The sequence below is a fragment of the Temnothorax nylanderi genome, unplaced genomic scaffold (assembly GCF_030848795.1).
Source record: "Temnothorax nylanderi isolate EJ_2023f unplaced genomic scaffold, tnyl_v1.0 TNYL_tig0040_pilon, whole genome shotgun sequence".
Lineage (NCBI taxonomy): Eukaryota > Metazoa > Arthropoda > Insecta > Hymenoptera > Formicidae > Temnothorax > Temnothorax nylanderi.
Window position 1 is genome coordinate 50,491 of NW_027249102.1, and position 14,817 is coordinate 65,307.

Genomic DNA, 14,817 nt, shown 5'->3' on the forward strand with positions numbered 1-14,817 from the left:
GCTAAAATAGCTCATCTTTTTTTAAACTTTAATACAGACGACTGGCCAAAATAGTACCTAAGAAATCTTCATTAATTTATTTTTACATATTTTATTAATTGTCTCTCTTCCATATTTACGTTAAGAATAATTGTGATTTCCGACATCAGTTTTATATATGTATATATTGCGAGAATAAAAATATTCTACAACTTACTAAAAATTTAAAAGCAATAAAACTAGAAACATATTTATTTGTAATAAGAGAATTATACACAGTTATTGTGTGTGTGCACTAACAGTATAGTTTAGAAAGGAAACAATTATTCAAAAATTGTAGTTGAATATACGTTTTATTTACATGTTTTTAAATGTATTAAATATATAATAAGTACTATTCTTATTTTATAAAATATATATCTTGTATTCGGTGCAATCATTATATCTACACACATAAAAATGAGTAAATAAAATATATGCAACAACTTATAAATAATTGTCTAATTTCTTAATCTTTATCAATAAAACATTCATATACTAATAAAGAATCTATAAAACGTTAAATTAAGTTAAAATCTATTATTTATCCATCGAAGCTCCATGAAACATCAATAGTTGATCTATATAACGTTTAAAAGATATATCTACGAATACGTAAGTATGAACACATCGATCGAAGTATGAAATGTGAAATTATAAATATCTAGTAGACGTTTATAAAAATTTGAAAATCTAATGGGGTATTCAAATTTCAATGACGGACGTCTAATGGACATCTATTAGAGATTTTTGTTCCATGTAAGAATAATTCCACTTTCAAAGATATTTAGACTCAAATGTAAATTAACAAGACTATTAACATTAAGATATAATAATTTTTTATTATGTTAATATTTGTATTGTTATATTATGTCATTTTTTATTCGTAAAAAAAGTAATTAAATGAGAATATTCTGCAACGCGTGACAATAACATCAAATAATAAAATCTCCAATGTCGGTAAAATAGAATGTATGAACACGACGGAAGATAATCGTTCCGTTACCTTCTTTTCCTCGAGTACATATTCGGATCCTTCCTTCGTTTCTTGGTCGATGGCGCACCTATTACGAAGAATAAACCTTTCCTAGATATTTTCTGTAAAAATAATTGATCTGCACAATCATTTTTCGAATTTAGGCATAGTAATAAATCCATGAACCCGAGACAATACATTGTAGACACTCACATACATCTACATTATCACTTTAAATGTACTAAGCTTATATACATTTCCATATATAAGCTTTTGTGACAAGATAATGGAATAAATAGATGAGAAAAAATTGAAATAAAATAGCAAATTAGAAGAATAAAAATAAGAATGACAACAAAACTCCTTAACGCTTATAGTGAGAGTTATACATAAACTCGATCTATAAACACTAATCTGTAATTTTATAAACTACGTTTGGTATATAAAAATAAAACAGACATATTAATATATAACACTAAAAATATTCATTTCTATATGTTATTTTAAAGGAAAAAAGATATTACATATTAAAGTATTTTGCTCATAAAGGTTTATTTTAAGAAACTTTTTATTTAATGATATCTTAATGCCTAAATTCTTATGCACATAAAAAATTCTGAAAGTTATTTTCTATTGACCTATATTGTTTAAGACAATTTACTAAATATATAGTTACAATAAATTCTTTCAGAGAGAAAGTTTTAAAATTTTGACTCTTACATATATCTGCAAGTTCTATTACTTTTTATATGTCTATTCCTAGTTATACAAATATTGTGTGGCGAATAAAACAAAAGAACACATTTATGTTTAGAAAAAACGTGCCAAATTATATAATACTTTCTTAATAATAAGTTAAGCATAAGTGTGATTAAGAAATCTTTATAAATGTCTATCTATATACATGCATTATTAACATTTAAGAATCTCTCTTTCTCTCTTCCCCTCCCTTCTCTTTTACTTCTTTTGAAAAGATCAATAAAAGATAAGATAATAAAGCATAAAATAATAGAAAATAAGATTGTAAAATATATTTGATTCTAAGAAAAAATACATGTTAAAAAATATCATGTAAAAAAATTTTATATTTTATATTGCAATCTTACCGCATGTTACGGTACTATGAATAAAAGGAAGTGCAATAGCTGCTGATATCCTGCGTACGCCTTTTCGACATCGCGAAAAACGAAACGCGATGCATATGTAGTACACACAAGGCGCTAGAAGATTTACATATTTACGTATGGACTTATTACCTGAGGCGCGCGTACGGCTGCTGTACGAGGAATTGCGAGCGGGTGCGATGTACCGTTGATCGCCGTGGGCGTCGCAAGTCTTTCGACTCTTCTCTTCTCTCCGCGCGTCGCCAGTTTCTTCCCATCTCGCGCGTCCCGTTTGGAATATAATTCTCGATGGATTCGAAGAATTGAACACGTCATGATGTTCAACCGCATCCGAAATTACAGGGCGCGCGGGCATTTCGATTAGGGTTTACTTGCAAGTATCGGTACCTCTTGCTATTTGGTCTTGATAATTTTTACGATCGAACAATCATATCGTACAAACAGCTCGACCATGGAAGAAAAAAGTCCTCGATAAAATCGCCAAAGCCAAAATAAGATAAGGCGTGAAATTTATAAAACGGATTTTATTATCCAGCGTGGAAGCAAACGGTCCGTAATGGTGAACGAACAGTGAACAAACGACCGACCGTGAACTTCACGGAGAACGACGTACGCAAAAATGTATGGTCAGTGACATGGCTAGGAATCATTTGTTTTCTTGCAGACACAAATTTGGCACGTACCGACATCGGTAAAAGTTTAAAAACTGACATGACCACAAATTATTATAATGTTTTACAGGTATAGATAATAACTATACGAATCGATCGGTGAAAATTCTAGTTTTTAGATCAAATAAAACATATTATACTCGCAGTTATAAATTAAATTATTTTAAGTATATATTTGTTTGGATAATAAAACTTATTATATATGTATATCAAGCGATATTAATTAATTTTTATTAGTTTATTTTAATTTTTATTACAAAAAATTACAATATTCTTACACTATAATAATTATATCATGTTATTAGTGATTTGTGATCGATTGATTTGACTTGACGACATAACAAATTGTCTTACTGAAGCCGCGGCATTGCAAATTATCGCTCTCCGAAGAAATTAACATTTCTATTATGATGTTGTGTAAGAGTGCTGAAAGCAAAACTATAAATAAAACCAAAGTAATCGTAAACGTGTAACAGCGATAGACACAAACGACCGACCGTGAACCTCGAAGACGACAGCATCGAAGTTATTATACGAAGCAGTGATAGGGCGAAGCACTTCGAAGTCCCGATACCTGAAACCCACGTCTTTGCTAACTTTTGTCTCGATCACAGTCAACCGTTAGACACTTCTTTTTATTACGATGACAATAGGTGCTTTCCATTTACATAAAAACTCAGATAATTCTCACTTGTAACGTCGTTCTATCCTTTTTGGGAATTAATGAATAATAAAGACAGAATGACATCACAAGTGAGAATTATCTGAGTTTTGATGTAAATGGAAAGCAACTATTAACGCTCTATCGAAGACATCATTTTTCTAACAAGGAACGCTCTGACATCATTTATGGTTAAAATGAAATTAATGTAATACGACTTTTTGCTTTTTTAATACTATTTCGATTCTATATGTTTCTAACTTTTCTAAAATTAACAAATTAACAACTGTCTATTGCAATCTAGAATTTACCGTAAAAAAGAGACTGTCAATTTTATCATATTTATCTATATTCTACTTTTTCTCGAAAAATCAATTTTTGTATTTAATTTATTTTTAGAACAATACTCTTATGCCTATTTTACTTTTATTTCTAATAGCAGAAACGTTTTATTTTCAGAATAATTATGGAAATTACCTTAGAATAATTACTTTAGAAATCTGAACGCTTTACTGCATGTGTTCTGGTATGAAGAGATTAATAATACCAGAATATGAGAAAGGAAATAATACTAACTACTTATAAACTTATTAAGATTGTAACGTAATACAAAACATAATAAAGATACTGCTCTCTAACAGTAACTTTATGATCTTTACAGTCGCATATACCGATAAACCGGTTATGTATGAGGAGAAAGAGATTAATCTGTTAGATATGGAAAATAATTTTCTTCTAAATATTAATTAATTTTAGATTTATTATCGGAAAAAGTAAGTCGTGATTATAAGTTTAGAATATTAAATGTCTTCGTGATTAGATAGAATAACGCTTAATGATTCTATATGTTTTGATCAAAATAGAAACAATAAAAGAATTTTCTGTTCTACAGCAGGATAATACTTAATGATAATAAGAATAATAAGAAGAAAATATTACTTTTATTAAGAAATAAATTCCTCAAAAAATATTTTTTATTAGTTAATAAACTTTCCTTTAAAAACTATATTACATTCAAGATTTTACAATCTATTCAATTTTTTTCCTTTTTACATCAAATTAAATTTAGAATTAAATTTGCAATTAAATTCAAGTAAAACAATTTTTTATTTATTTATAAAATATTTATATAATTTTATAATAAAAGAGTTAAATAACGTGTAAGTGCTGCTGACATCTGAATTACCACGGTTGCGGCGTGCCGGAGAGAAATAAACAGATTATTATTGCTCAACAGCGCTTTATACAGCGCGATATTATCATAAAATACCGGTTCCCGTGCCTATCGGTCACGGTATCCCACGGAAAATTAAAAAACGAGCTCCGTACGCGCGCGATAGCCACGAATTACGACTGTCCGTGAACCCCGAGGATGATTTCACCGGACGGTGGGGATGCTGTACCGCTATGTGTTACATCGTCGATCTCTCCTCTCCCCCCCCCCCTCTCGCGTCTCCCATCGTGGCAGTCGTGCCCCCTCCCCACCTCATCACAATTTTCGCAGTCGGGGGCACAACGGTTACGTTTTACCGTTGCGAGCCGCTCGTTCGCTCACGCGGCATCCAGCGGCATCCGTGCTGCGGGCTGCGGTTGCGGCCCGGCCGGCGTTTTCCTCTTTGCTCTCCCGCACGCCTACTCGCGCGCAGAGCGAGGTTTTGCGCGCGCGATCCGATTCAGCAGCGTAGCGCCCGTGTGCGCGCATGTTCGAGCGAAGCGAGCTTACTTACGAGCGCGTCGAGCTTGGAGAGCTTGTATGTACAAGCATATTACACGGTTGTACTTATGGACGTACTTAAACAAAGCTTTCGCACAAACGAGATTTGGAATGAGCTCCGTTCTTATTTAAACAAACATACCTTCCCAGACAGCACCTTTCCAAAATTGGAACGTAAGACGTCTTTTAGACATCATATCATAAGACCCCAAATATCCCAATTTTGGACATGCGTGCTGGGTTTGCACAGTCTTGAGCACGCAAATTCCTACACCGCGCATGTCCTTTTGTAGCCAAGATTTGTAATCGAGATAGATGTCGGAAAATGGCTTAGATTAAGATCGCTAGAAATTCTCATTTCAACCTGACGGTAAAATATGTAAACAATCTATGGAAAAACTTTGTTAAAATTTGAATATACCTACGCGTTGTGTTTTCATGTATCACAGCACTAACTGCTACACTGAGAGAAATAATTATTTTTTCAAAAAAAATTTTGTTGATTTAATAAAACCGGAAGATTGTATGTTGCCAAGCAGATGATTTGATTGGTTTAACAAAATATTTGTACAAAATATTTTGTTCTTTTGTTCTTTTTGACTATTTTGTTTGTTGACTATATTGATTTGTTCTTTTTAACTAAATATTTTATACTATCAATTATACATAATATAACATTAACTAAATATTTCTTTGAATAAATTTACTATTTTTAAAAACGTTAATGTTCTTGGTTCAACAAAAATATTTTATTGAGTTAACAAAATTGATCATTAACTTGAAAAAAATGATTTTGTATGATACCATTTTCAGAATTCAATTATTTCATTTTGTTCAAATAATAGACGTGTACTTAATTCAATAAAATAAATAATTGGATCAATAAATTAAAAAATCAACAAAATTGTTTTGTTGAATTAATAAAACCGGAAGATTGTATGTTGCCAAGCAAAATTGTTTTGTTGATTCAACAAAATTTTTCCCTCAGTGTACATGATCCTTATTCATCGTTTGCATAAAAGTATCAGCAGTCGCGCTGATCGAAAGAAGAACCCAGCGCGAGCGGCACCAAGGGAGCGGAATCAAAGAGAAGAAGATCTTCACCTCTTCGAACAACTCGGTGAGGCTTTCCTGTGAAAGATCCGCCAATAACATGCCGCCAACTCGCTACCGGGGTTGCGCGCGGCTCGAATCGATCGTCGTTTCCGGTAACATCAACAGCGTCGACGCACCTACATCGGTCGCGGGAAGAATCGAAAGCTGCCCATCGGCAACGCAAAATGTCAGCTTGAAATTATATAAAGACTCAACAAACAGCACGTAATTAAGACTGTATGTAGATATTTTTTCTTGTACTTTGGAAATATTAATAAATTCTGGAAGTATCAATTTTTTAAATATATAAAGGATAAGAAGCCTATATAATAGATAGCGATTTTACATGCACAGAATTCTAGGTGATCTAATTATCGAATAAATTTTTAAATACATGTGCGATCGATGCAATATCAACAGTATCGATCAATATCAATGTATATCTCGCGCGAACATGGACGGGATAAATAAAATCGGGGAAGAATTGAAGGATCATAAAGCACTATATGCTCGAACTAGAAAATTCATCGCCTTAAAAAATGCCGTAGCGCAGATATAAAGATCTACAACTAAATATCTGGTAGCAAGCGTTTTACGAGACTCGGGCTAGCCTTGGGTTTGGCGCCAAAGACCGGCCTGAGGTCAATGACCATCGTAATATTCACGTTCGGCCAGCGCGGACGACCGCGAGCTCGGTCCGAGCGATTCCTCAGGCTTGAGATAATCGCGCATTCAAGGGTACGGAAGACGCGACGAATCGATTTCGGCAAATCTCGATCCCTTCTTTGTCATTGAAATACCTTCCTCTTCGTTACGTCATTCGGATATTTCTACGGATCATTTCGGATCAAACACCATCACCGATAAAAAATGGAATTTAGTTCTTAAAAAAAAAAATAGATAATGAGGTGAGGGTACTTTTAACATGGAAAACGTTGATCCAAAAACAATCCAAAAATTAAAAAAAATATTAACACACGTACATGCGATTTGATTTTATCAACAATTTGCTTATTTGTAAACAAACTTCTAGATTTAATTACAAGCCTGAGTATATCGACTGATATAATCAAAAAGTACAATAATTGTGCGAATTTCTGACAATCTTATTCTATACATTCGTGAAACTAAACGCTATTTCAAAGAACGGTTTCCTAATAGCTCGCGTAGATCCTATCGCTTATACCCACACAAAATCTACTTAATTATTACCTGTACCTTAAAAGCCATCGTTTATGTAACATTTATTGATAATATCAAAAGAATTTTGTTAACATATAAAAACAAATTATCAGTGAATCTAAATAATTTTTGACATTTTTTGAAATAGGTATACCTATCAATATTAGCGTCATATTTATTAAAGCAAGTTTCGAAGTTTTTGGAAAGTTTTCTGTATAACTTTTAACATAAATTGTTTTTATCATAATTTCATTATATCTTTGACAAGAATATAATCAAAATTAATATACTTTTGATTAACATTAACAATAGAAAATGTTCTATAAGAATCGCGAAACTCTTAAAAAGAAATTTTTACATGTATTTATATTTCTTTAGATAAATATAATATGAATTTAATGTTCATTATGTTCATAAATTTCTTTCCTTAGATATTTATCTTCTTGTAATAATAGGTTTAAATTATACAGTTAAATTCTGCGATCAACTTTCTTACGATGAAATATCCGTAACGGTAATTGTAAGAAGAATCTGCACAAGGCAATTAATCATTTTTCGGAGGGCATGATTTTAACCACTGTAATTTTGCGGATATTAAATCTCCGTATTGAGAAAAATATATATTCTTTGTGTAATAAATAAAAAAGAACTAATCAAAAGCATAATTATCGATTTATATTAAAATAGGCTATTCTTAAACAATATTTAATCACACAAGTTAACTACAATGTTCAATAACGTACTATTTTTATAAAAAATTATTTAATATATTAATATATAATATGTCTAGTTATTAATACTATGTCTAGTTATTAATAATGTCTATTAGGCAAATAATTAAATCAAATCACTAAAAGTTCATAAAATATAGCTAAACGTTGTAAGATCGATTTCTCATTGGACTTTACCATTACTTGCTTTCTCACTTTGTTAAATATCAAAAGAATCTGATATCTGAGCATCTGAATATCTTTGATCAATCTGCTCCCGCGTGCTCAATGCACGCCAGATCCGGCAGGATACCAGACCTAAAGAGGGTGGCACCCTACGGGCGAATAACGGTGAACGGCGCGACCGAGTGACTCTCGTCACGGAAGAGATCCGTGTGCACAGCAATGTGGAGGCGGCCAAGCCTCAAGATGAAGAGAGAACGAAGTGGTAGAACTACACGGAAATGAAAGAATAGAGAAGAATATAACAAAAGAAGAGAAAAAGAGAAAGAAGACGACCAAAAAGTGCATAAAAACCAAAGAAAAGGAAAAGAAGCGAGAAAACGTAAGAAGGACAAAGAATCAACGTAGGTTGGAAGTCACGGAGAAGGAAAAAAATAAAAAAATGAGAAGATGGGAGAAGAAAGCGCGGGGAAAGCACGTAGGGGGCAAGACAAGGGGCCTGAAAACAAGAAAACGGACGAGAAAGAAGGCGAAAAAAAGATGAAGAGGACAAAGAAGGAGGAAGAGGAGGAAAAACATAAGGAGAGGACCACAGAGAGGAGGGCTTTGGGTGGGGGATGAAGAAAGACCGTTCGCTTTATGCTACCGCTCGTCTGGTAGGGGCACGCGAACGACGACGAACCGGTGATGGAGGCAGAAGAGTGAACCGGTGAACCCACGTAGGAGGGGGCAGGGTGACGGCGGCGGTGGCGGCGGCGGTGGCGGTGGCGGTGGCGGTGGCGGCAGCGACGGCGGCGGCGGTGGCGGCGGCAGCCGACGGTGGTGAGGGTATGATGACGAGCAGCACCGTGCGCGAGCACCTGTGGATCTCTGCGGTAGAGTCACTCACCAGCTACCACCACCGGACCACCGCCGAACCTCGAGGTGTACAGGTAGAACCGAACGGAAACGGTAACGCCGCGCGCACCAACGAAACGTGAGGAGACGGAGGAAGAAGTAGAAAAAGTTGGAAAACAAAAGGCAAACGATCGCCTAAAGATACCTGGCAGTCCTTACCCCGAAAAAAAAGGTGGGGGATAAGGGTGATTGCGGTCGACCGCGGCGATTTTATTAGCCGTGCTGACGTTGAGGAGAAAAGAACCGTCTCCCGATCGCGTGTGTGAAGATCCAGAAAGGCTGAAGGGCACGGTGAACGAGAAGATGAAGGAAGATAATATCTAATGGTTGATTATATCGGGAAATATTTATCTCATACGGAAAAGAAGATAAAGGCGATCGCGAAAGAATTCATCGTGCACTACGAGTGTAAATTTGGGATTACAGTGATACGCAAAGTAAAGGATCGGAGTACGGCTTACCCGCGGCACGACGTATGCATTGACCCCGGTGCGAAAAATCAAAAAGACGATCGCAATCTTGGACTTTTCATTCAGCTGTTGCGGTTTGTAATCGCGCCAGTTCCGATTTCAAAGGCGGCGTCATTGTCAGCAGTGACGTTCGCGGGAACGGATCCGCGAGGAGCGACGAGCTCGCTTCCAGAACGAATCCGTGATCGCGATCTAATTGATATTAACGCAAAATTGATTTTGCAACCTGCAAACAGAATTTGTGATAATTTAAATCATTAAGCTAGTGATCAATTCCAATAATCAATTCGAAGGATCAATTAGATTTTGTGTGGAGAACCTGAAGAAATACAGAACCGTGGCCTCCTCAGGCAAAATTCGTACTTGCATCTTTGAGATCGGAAGAATTACGAGGGAGAGAGGAAAGGATAATATCGAATGTGCGAGAGTGCGAATAGGAGTCGAGAAAATCATCGGTGGAAGACGGAACCCTGATCGATCCTGTATCGAGCGTCGCGGCGCTCGATATCGCTATGTGGCGGCGGCGCGTTCTTTGATTTGTGTTCCCGAGAACGGTGGAGTATGGATATACGATTGAATGATCAGTGAGAAATCGATCGAAAAGGACGGAACCCGGAAGAAACGGAATTGTTCTTAACGCGTATATATAGTGATTAACGGGATTTACTTAAGTGGGTGATAAGTGAGAGAGTCGAGGTGAGAGATAAGAGCGATTTTCGGGAAAGGCGGCGTTGTGGATACCAGGATATGCGATCTCGGACAAGATGCCTAGCACGATAAGAGGTGAGTGACACTTTAAATCGGTTTATCGAAAATAAATAGGAACTTACGTGCAAGTCAGGCCTCACGACGATCTCGTGACACTTTCTGTGTTGTGAAGTGCAACACGGGTATTTTTTAATTGCAACAATTTATCCTTTTTAATAATAATTACAAGAAATGTTAATAAAACGTTACGCGTTATTACATAAAATTTTGCTTGATCAAATATTTTCGCGACATGTAAATATTACGATGATACTTATTCTGGGCGTAAGGGTTAATGACTTTGCGGGAAGTCTCTCGCGAAAGATAAATACGAATCCGAGTGTGTAGATTTAATGGGCGCTATCAAAGATTCACATGGCATCGATCCTTTCAGCGCTTTAACCCTTTCACACTGCGGACTATTGATTTAGCGGAAAAGACACTCGCATCCTGCGATATCTGGCTTTTTGGGTTAAATTAATAACAAATAAGATGAAATATAGTTGTATATTACGTAATAACTTGCACTAAGAATTTTATGTTTCATAAAAATCATAACATAATTGACAGAAGAAAATCTCAATGAAAAATTGAACGTTTGTTAAACATTCTCTCATCGATATCACAAATTCATTGATAAATCTGTTGTTGCTAAATTAATTCCTGAAATGACAAATTAATGATTTGACATTGTCTATTGCAATATCTAATAATTTGCATCATGCATTTAATTTCTGGCGACACAATGATCACACGAATTTATCCTTTCGATAAGATATTTTCAGGTTGCGCGTGACAGTTTAATATCTACCTTATAAAATAAATACCTGTTTTTAATTATCCAGACTTCTAATTTTTTAATTAATTTAAAAATGCGTAAATTATATTTTACTTCTTTTCTTTCGCTGAAACTGGAGTTAATGTTACAATTTCCATTTATACGTTGCAAAGAATAACGGTGACGCTAAAGAGAAGGCTATTTCATATGTACATCTTGACAAACGAATGATTAAGATTTCACGATATCCTATTCTTCCGTGACTCTACCTAGATTTATACAAAGCGCTTCTTGATTCTTCCTGGAGGGATTAAGGCAAGCGAGTCAATTCTCGAATTATTCGGAAGAGTAGGGTAGTAACAGAAAAGAATATTTAATCGGAATGAAAAGGAATACTGCCTGGGGAAAAATAGGCTCGTTCGCAGAAGGTAACAGTACGCGATGTTGCGGTCACGATGGCAGGGTCACTCGAGGTCAGTAACACACTGACGACGCGGTCGCGTAATCCGCGACGCTCTTCTGCCTCTCCGAGATCCATCGAGTGTGCGCTCTTCAATCTCTTCGTCCCATCGATCATCTGTCTGGACTTATCGATATCACTCGCTCTGATGCCTATTATTCTTAATTACGAATGACCAAATTTTCTTTAATTATTAACTGGGAAAGAAAGTCGATACACAAATATCCAGCGATAATATTACATTATTAAATTAACGTAATTTGATGTATCTCTGAATCTCTTAATTAGACAAATATAGTTATATATATTTTACGTAGAAAACTGATTAATTTTTGCGAAATAAAAGTAATTTATAGTTGTTTAACAGCTAAAGTTCTAGAACACATCTTTTGAGTTTATATATCTGTATATCTCTGTATAGAGATATACGCATTCAATGATGGAATTATCGTTATTACCGAATCTATCTCTGATGATTATGACACGACATCATGTTGACTAATGGATTACAGTTAGTGTAATTTTGAATATATTTTCTTTGAATACGATAACTAACAGTCTAATTTTAACCAAAAACAAATAATTCGGCCAATATTTAATTCTTTTCATTGTAGAGAAATCAAGAATTTAATTGTTTGAAAAATGTAACAAATAGAATTAATTAATAATCGGCTGATTGATTTTAGTAGTTATACCGCGCGCGTATTACAATGAACGTAAATAGTTAAATAAACTGATCATCCTGTAAATTACACTACGTTCTTAATCGATGTCTTGTCTCGCGAATTATCGAAAAATCAAATGGGATACGATGATATTTAAACGAAGGTAATTTCGTCCACATATATATATATATCCATGATAATGGAGAATCCGTTATACAGGTTCGCTTGATAGAATTAAATAAAATATTAGTGAGATTAACTTTGGAAATATATCGATTAAAACTGTCCACCCTTCGTTGAAATGTTTAAATCATTTATTCCTCCAATTTACTCTCTATTTTCTAATACTTCATGAATATTAAAAATTGTAAAAACTAAAACAAATCCATAAAATAACTAAAATGAACTTATAATATTAATAATATTTTATAAGATTTATACGCGAATCACACACACAATTTTTTATTATATGATAATTTCCGTAACAGAAAATAGAATATAAAGCAATATCTAAGGGAGAAATCAGAAATGTAAAGGTAATAGTAGTAGCAATAAATCATGCTTTGTACTTGGTGGTGTAGTATAGGTGTAAAAATTACATGACAAAGCGTAGATGAGTTGATGTTAAAGGAATGCATGCGAAAGCAGATGTAACGTGTCAAATTACGCTAATGAAAGCAATAACTACGTAGGCATTTTAATGTGAAATCATGTGATAAAAATAAAGCAAACAAAACAGAATACACGCTATACAATGGCCAATACTACCAAAAATATTTCAAAAATAAAAAACCAAACGAATTATGAAATATTAAAGAACTTACGTAATTTAAAATTACCGAAAAGAAGTTAAAACGTTAGGGTCTATACCTTAAGAAATATTACGTAATCGAGAATTGAGCAACGCACAAAAAATGAGCAGGCAAAGTGGGAGGAAGAAAAGGGAGCGGGAAGGTACACGCGAGCGAAGGGAAGGGCAGGTAATGAAAAGCGAGATTCTCTTCCTGCGACAGGTGGCAAAGACCTTGGTAAACTTAAGGGCGTTGCGCGATCGATTACCTAACCGGGCACGGCCATGAAGCAGATTTCGGTACCCGATGCCCTCCCGGTCCCGCGGGCCTCGGATGGGCCTGCGCCCGCTTGCCGAACTAAGCGCCGACAAGCTCGCCGCTCGGTACACGAACAAAAGCGAGGGTCAATGAACCTTCTTGAACGTACACCATACCACACGAACGCACGAACGAACGCACGCACGCACGTGATCCCTCCACGCATTCGTGCGCGCCCGCTCTCCGTCTTTGTCCTCGAGTCTCTCCATTTTTCTTTATCTTTATCGCGCAGAACGCGCGATATGGCGCGGTGTCGTGAACAAAATTTCGGCGTTGGCAAAGCGAAGAAGAGTTTATTCGAGCTCGGTGAAAATGGGAGTAAATTGAGATATGTAAGAGAGAATTCCATCGTGATAGAAAGATGAGATTGCGGACCAGCTTCACGTGGCACTGACGTCGTATTTTTCCGTGAGGTAAAGTGATACGAGATTCTATGAAAATTCATGACATAAATCGCTATGAAAATTCAGGGTACCCATGTCGTGATATCGAAAAATGAAGGCGTCATACTGCAATGACATGCAATGTAAATGCACATACATATATGTATACGTATAGAGAAAGATTTGGCGTCACGTGAAAATAAATTCACAATATAGATATACAGCAGTTGCTCATGTAACTATCTCTCCCGATAGTCCCGATATATATTTTAATGTAATTATCTGCAAAAAATTTTGGTTGTTAAAACTCTAATATCTCTAATATAATTCTAATAATTTTTTACTTTGCAAATAATCTTTTTTATATATGTAATTATTTCTACTTGTTCTATTACTCTTCTATTACTCTTTAATATAGGAATTATTTAATTACGCCAATCTTCCCCTCTTTTAAATTTTAATCATAGGTAGAATTTAAAAAAATAAAATTCTGATTGTGATAAATTCGGAACCAGGAAATGAAGTATATACCGAGTACAGTTCGTTACTTGTTAAAACAGGATCAATTCTGTGCTAGTAAAATCAATCATCAGAGTCCTCTCTGCCTTGCCGTTCGGAATATAGTTAAACAATACAGGTCTATATCACCAATCAATACAAACGTTATTGAGTTTTTGATTAACAAATAAATTTAAAAAAAATTCTTTGAAGATTTATGACTGATATGATAATCATGAATATAATGTTATTTAATTAAATAATGGATCTAATATATTAACCAATTTTATTACTTCTAATTTCAACTATTAAGATAACGATATATTTAAATTTCTCATTTTACACTAAAAGGCAATCTTTTTAAATTAAGTTTTTTCTAAATAAGATTAAGTTTAATGAAGTATTAAAAATATATCATTAGTTCAAACAGACTATCGATATAATGATTACGTACACATATATTAGCGTTCTATTAT